The sequence below is a fragment of the Misgurnus anguillicaudatus genome, chromosome 13 (genome assembly GCF_027580225.2).
Source record: "Misgurnus anguillicaudatus chromosome 13, ASM2758022v2, whole genome shotgun sequence".
Lineage (NCBI taxonomy): Eukaryota > Metazoa > Chordata > Actinopteri > Cypriniformes > Cobitidae > Misgurnus > Misgurnus anguillicaudatus.
In genome coordinates this window covers 14,765,845-14,772,407 of record NC_073349.2, presented here as the reverse complement: position 1 = coordinate 14,772,407, position 6,563 = coordinate 14,765,845, and the positions used below count along the sequence as shown (strand labels likewise).

Here is a 6,563-nt window from a genome sequence, read left to right as displayed (position 1 = left end):
TTCTCACTATAGCTACATATTTGTAGATAAAAAATGTAAAGGTGTAGTTAAAATCACACTCAGCCAATGGCCTAAAACAAACTGTTTTGGTAATTACATGAAAATGTGGGATTTCATTATTAAAAAAGAAAAATAATATTTTTTTGAACTTCACTTAAAAATATATATATTTTTTAAAGCAATGGGAAAGATGCAAAACAATTCAATATAATTTTCACAAGTTAAAATGTAGAGGTTATGATTCCGGACAGCCACCTACTAATTGAAGAACTTGAATAACTAATTGTTATAAGCTGACTGTTAATCTTACTTATATTTTTAATTTTATTGTGTGTTTTAATAATAGAATAGATAATAAAAGGATCTAAGATTCAAATACTTAAATGTGTTTTTTGGATGTGGGACAGCAGTTTGCACCTTTTCTGTAGAATGGCCCATATACGCCCTGCTGCGTACTTAATTAGATGTTAATGTCATTTTTCATTTAGGAAACCAAATTTATTCCCTCATGAATTTGCAAATTAAGCTGCTTTCAATGATATTTTTGCAAAAAGATTAAAACATAACTGCTGCTGGATTTATTAGTCAGTCCTAAATTTTATGTTTCCAAAACAAATTTAATGATTCTGACAAACTAACAACAAACTCCCTCTCAGTAAACACAAGCACTTTTAACGACCAACACACAAACAGTTTAAACAAACTAAGATCTCTTAACGTCCAAAGGTGTTGTTATAATAAGAGTATGGTAACTAGTCCGAGTAAACTGGCGGTTAGTGGTGAGCTAAGCCAATTTCCTGTGAGCTGCGAGCTCAACCGTTTCATACTGCAATACAGAGGCTTCTGTTATGCCCTATTCTTGTTGCGTCCAGAATAATTAATTTAACATTATTAATCAAATAGAATCCATCATCGTCTTCGCATTTAAACCTTACGGTTCAGTTTTTGGACTTCATGCAGCGCTGCGCAGGAGTATGACATCGAAGTACCGCGAAAGCTCACGCTTACAACCGCTCTCGCGCTACTTTGATGTCATACGCCGATCAGTCTGCGCAGCTCGTCATGAACTCAGTCACGTCAGCAGCAGGTGCATCATGTAGCCATGTTGTTGCGCTGTTTTCATCATCCGTTTTGGGTATACCTACTGCTTTAATCACTCATAGATTGACAGTATAAGCTTACAGTCTATGAACTGTGAGGGTTGTTGCATTTAATAGATTCATAACTGTACAATAGACGGGGGTGGGGGATGGGGTGCTGGTAGTCCGTGAGCACAAAGCAAGGTCATAAGAGAAGCATTTTATGGCCAGAGAGACAGAGAGGGAGAGGGACTATTAGGAATGATAGAGAGGGAGGGGGTAAAGTCTGAGAGAACAAGACAGCATATTCATATCCATCCCTGTATTTATAGTAAGCCTGCGGGGAGAGGGGGAGAGGGGCGTGGCGTAGGTTATGACATTCACTCTGATTGCCAAAGAGAAGTCGAGACAGAGAGAGAGAGAGAGAGAGAGAGAGAGAGAGAGAGAGAGAGAGAGAGAGAGAGAGAGAGAGAGAGAGAGAGAGAGAGAGAGGTGCTGTGTTTCAGCATGCGCGTGTGGTGTGTATGCATGTGTGTGAGCAGTTTTCTACCATGCATGCGTGAGCTTGTGCATGTGCGCGTAAAGGAGAGACGCAGTGTTTTATTTTAAATGCACGCTTCGGTGAGATTCATTTGTGTAGAATGTGTCAGAGGAGGAGAAATCAAACTGGCTGCATAAAATCTATGTGACTCAAACACAGTCTTCTCTGTGTCTACAAGAGAGAGGGAAGGAGAGAGGAGGAGGAGAGAAAGACTGGAGCTTGAGGTAAGATTACGCTTCTTTAATTATACATGTAATATCACTGTTTTACTTAAACTCTGCTTGTATCATGTTTGCATCATTGCTTACCCCACCTCTTCACACATACACTCACTGGCATGTTTGTTTGGGTATGACAGAGGGCCATTATTAGATACATGCATTATCCATTTCATGTTAACGCCAGAGTGCTTGTTTGTATTCACGTATTTTTTGATGATGCATCTGTCTTATTTATGCACGGGCAACATGCTTTTGCATATATGACGGATTTGTCCGTGGTACGCATGAGTGACACGCGCGCGCACACACACAGACAGACACACTGAGAAAACCACCAACAACTGCACAAACTGCTTCCTCTTTCACTGTGTCTCAACATTGATGGTTATCACTCAGTATGGCCCACGTCAGAGGTTCAATCGCTCACCTCATCACCACCTGTACATCTGCGGTGCTGTCATTTCAGGGTTTCCTTGTCTCTTGCTTTAAATGTTTATTTTCTGCTCTGTGGTCTGATGTATCATTTTTGCTTTATGTCTGGTTATTCCTGTTATGCAGTTCACTTTGAACTCTTTAACCTAAAAAAAAAAGGATTTACATTACTTGTGATTTAAGGAAGTGACTTTTGTTAGAATATTTCAAAACAGGATGTGATTTTGGGGACAAAAGCAAAAGAGGATTTCGAGTAGAAAAATCTTACATGCAGGAATGGAAACATTATGAAACCAACTAAAATGCTTTTTATGTATGCACATATAATATTTTATCCAATATATTATAAGTGCATTTGACAGAGACATGAAATTGTACTGCATGGCAGGAGTCCCCGTTTGGGGTAAGCATGTGATTGTGTGGGTGCTTGTGACAAATCACCCAAAATTGCGCTGGTGGTCACAGAGATATGGGAACAGAAATAGATTCTCCCTCGAAAGTGGGATTTAAAAAAGTGTGTTCAGATAAGGAGGTATGAAACGTTGTGATGGATTAAACTAAAGACTCAAAAAGAGGAGAGATCTACCCACAGAGCACATCATGAAGTCAGACTCCAGGGGAAGTGCAGAAAACATCGGAGGGACTTAAACTGCTTAATGTGGGATTAGATGGTGTGTCTATGTGTGTGTGTTCTCATGTACATGCTTTGAAAGGGACAGAAAGTGCAGTAAAGTGAATCGTGATTGTCAGATTAGCAGTCTTATCTCAGCATGACCTCAGCTCAGTTCCCACATTTACCACTTTGAGGCATCTCACTCTCAACATCACAAATGCATCCCATCATCCCATCTCGTTCCTCATAACAAGCTCTTTATGTATTTTAATTAGTCAAAGTCAGGCGATTTCAAAGTCACCCTCCTCCTCGTTTTAAAGTCTACCTGCTGTGAGTTAAATACACCCACTATGTAGCTGTTTTTGTTTAAGCACGCTTACATTTTCTGTCTCTCTGACACATTAAGAAGTATAAATGAATTATTTGCATTGCTAATTATAAGCGATTGCTCATATTAGTAGCTATTAAGACTAGAAAAACAAAATGACACTTGCGTTTAATACACGTAATATGCAGAATATGGTTATTTTGTCAACACTGTCATCATTCAGATTTTCTGTCTGGCCTTCAGTTTAATAAATGGTGCTGAAAATGTATTTCAGTCATACAGTAATTCATTCATTTAGTAAAAGCGCACTAAAAGGCAAACAAAGAGAGAAAATTTAAGCAGCCAGATATAAGTGTAGTGTACACTATATTTATGCCTTATTAAATGAATGATTTTTGTAAGTCAGCCTTTACCCTATTGGTTCTTGGTGGCATCATTTATTGCTGTAAACAGACCCACATATCTGACGGCCTTGTGGCAATGAGAAAACCCATGTTAGGGTTTTTGGTGTGTGAAAATAGTAATACATTATCACATTAATGGTTTTGTGTGTTGTGCAGTTTGTTGTGGGAGGATAACTGCTGCGATTTGAAGTGTTAGTGAAGTGTTTTGTATTAGTTATGCTGTACAATCTGTTGTTGTGAATTATTAAGATTTCTCGTAGCTCAATTGGTAGAACATTCGATATTCTGGAAACACGCATACTTACGGAGAAAATGTTTGGCTTGAATGCACTGTAAAGCGCATGCCAAATGCGTACATGTATATGGTTTTAGCAATCAGATCTAATTATGTTTGTGCATTTGTGCCGTGCATATTTATAGTAAGATCAAGGACATGCATTTAGATTCAGTTTCTGACTCTAAGGTTTACTTCAAAGTGTGACATATTGCATAATTTACATTCTAGAAGGAATAAGTGGGTGTAGTATGGGACTGTCATAACTTTCCTTAGTGGCTTTGTTTCATTTGTGTAATGTTTAACCTTTAATACTAGTGGTTTTGTATGTGTTGCTGTGGTCAAATCAAAGAGTTCTCAGTAGTGGTGGCTTTATGTGTGAGGAGGTCCTGTGGTCTTCTGGTTTGAAAGATAAGACCAGAGCTCATCCTCTTTCCAGCTTCCACCGGGAGCGTAAAACAGGATTGATCCCATGGATTTCCAATTCCCCTTGGTTTCTTTAAGTCAATAAAGCAGGCGGATCAAGTTTAAAGACGTACATTTACTCACTCTGGACACTGGACTGGACTCATACATTATAGGCATTTTTTTCACTGGATCAGTATGTGCCTATAGCTATATATAAAATAATTTACCTCCTTAGGATTTATTATTTAAATGCATTTACAAAATAGAGAAACTACTGCCAAGAATATAAAAACATTGACTTCCAGTAGTACTGGCATACTGCGTAATGCAATATAATTCAACCCTATTGCACACAAATCCGATTCAACGCTTGTGAATCAATAATAGCATTATCATAATGAAGTCTCAGCTGTGTTCTGATTGGCCGGCTGAGGCTTTTGACCTCTAAACACTCAGATGGAGAGAAAGAGCAGCAGTCTGTCATGACCACTCAATGCTTTGCAATGCAAGATGTGCTTTTTATAGGTAAGGAGTTATAGAAATGTTTTTAATGTTAATCATGATGTGTATTAATCCCTATTTGTATCATGTGACAGACCTTGGTGTTCGGTATGATACAAGGATGCAAGCTGATTTCAGTTAGACCACAGATTGACCTAATTTCAGGAAACTTCATATTGTGTTAGTCATTTGTGTGGTTTGGGTTTTATTAAAGTGCATAAGTTAGGGATGGTGTTTTCCATTGCCGTCAAAATATACGCAAATCAATATACATATTCTAATGGTTTAGTTTAGCAGAGTAACGATTGTCAAATGTACACACATAAAAAATCCTACATACTGCATCACCAGCACACATGCATAACACGCATACCTGTTTAACTGCTGCATGTACATGCATGCACACTTACTTGCGACGTGTTCAACACAGTGTGCATTTAAGGTAGTCCCGAATATCATGTCACATTGTGCTTCTCTAGAATCTTGCAGCATGCTAGAGCAATGATGAGTCAGATCCTCACACCATCTCATAAGACCAACGGCCATCACTGATGCAACTCACATGAACTCTATGACACTTTAGTCACAGCCATAGAACAACCGTCCCGAACATTTCTAATATATAATTTTTATCTCTTAATATTGGTTACTTGAATTATCATGCTTTTTTTTACGGCCAGTCCTAAAGCATACAGGGCAGCAATGTTTTGCTTCGAGCTCTGCCTTAAAGATATGGGAGCGACATCTTGTGCTTAAAGGAATAGTTCACTCAAATAAAAAATTCTCGTATAACTTACTCACCCTCACCCCTTCCGACATGTATATATTGGATATATCACTATTGAGCTCTCCTATTACTATGGCTGTGTCCGAAATAGCTCCCTATGTCCTTAAATAGTGCACTACTTGAGGGAACATCCACATCATTTTTATTGGTGTCTGAAATCATAGTGGACATTATTGAGTGCACTCATTCAATCCCACAATGCACTGCAATAATGACTGCACAACAGATGTACACAGATAGCCGCTAGTTGTCCACAACGAATAATTTCTTGCTTCCGGCGAGCTTAAGTGTCCGAATTTACTTACTTGTTTTCATTCACTCTCTAATAAACTATATTAGTGGACTACTGTAAGGAATAGTATATAAGGGTATATGAGGTCTATTTTAGACTCAGCCTCTGAATAGGGGACAATGCAATGCTCAAAATGGCCACTCTCCAGATACTGGCTTAATCTTATGTATAATCAGAATTTAGTGTTAAGGTAGTGTTATGCGAATATTTTATGAATGTGAGCATTTCTTTTATCATAAACACTTTCGACGCATGTGTTCACATGACGCACCAAACACATATTTTGACATTACGAGCCACACACATGACACTCCGAATCCGAACAATAATTTACATTTGCGCCCCTCGGAAGAGAAGTCACTGGCCTGCACGAGACACACGAGAACCAATGAGATTTAAGGTTATCAATGTGCCGCCATATCTTAACTTAACTTAACTTGACCTTTTATATATAAGCAATGTATTGATCATTAAATAAGCTCTAAATATTCATCGTTTGTGTTCAACTAAATTTTTCAAGAATTTTTGTATTCCTGTTTCTTTTAAAGGTACAGTATGTGTGTTTTATCTGCGATAAATTATAAGATTGCGAGTAGCAACTAACCTCAATTTCGAAATCCAATGAGAAGCTATGGTAGCTGCCACAGGACAAACATGGGATAAAAGCACTCTGCAGCTTGTAC

At 38.2% G+C, this 6,563-nt stretch overlaps 1 protein-coding gene across 3 annotated transcripts in view; it reads left to right on the top strand.

Annotated features, from left to right (window-relative positions):
* Positions 1-1,534: 1,534 nt before the first annotated feature.
* The window catches only part of arhgap4b (Rho GTPase activating protein 4b), a 41,474-nt gene continuing 36,445 nt past the window's right edge, over positions 1,535-6,563 (top strand). For 2 of the 3 annotated variants that reach the window (XM_073875128.1, XM_073875126.1), the window contains exon 1: positions 1,536-1,844. The gene's annotated coding sequence lies outside the window, so the exon portion shown is untranslated. Of the gene's footprint in view, positions 1,845-6,563 lie in introns of all 3 variants that reach the window. The other variant, XM_073875127.1, reaches the window with a different exon arrangement.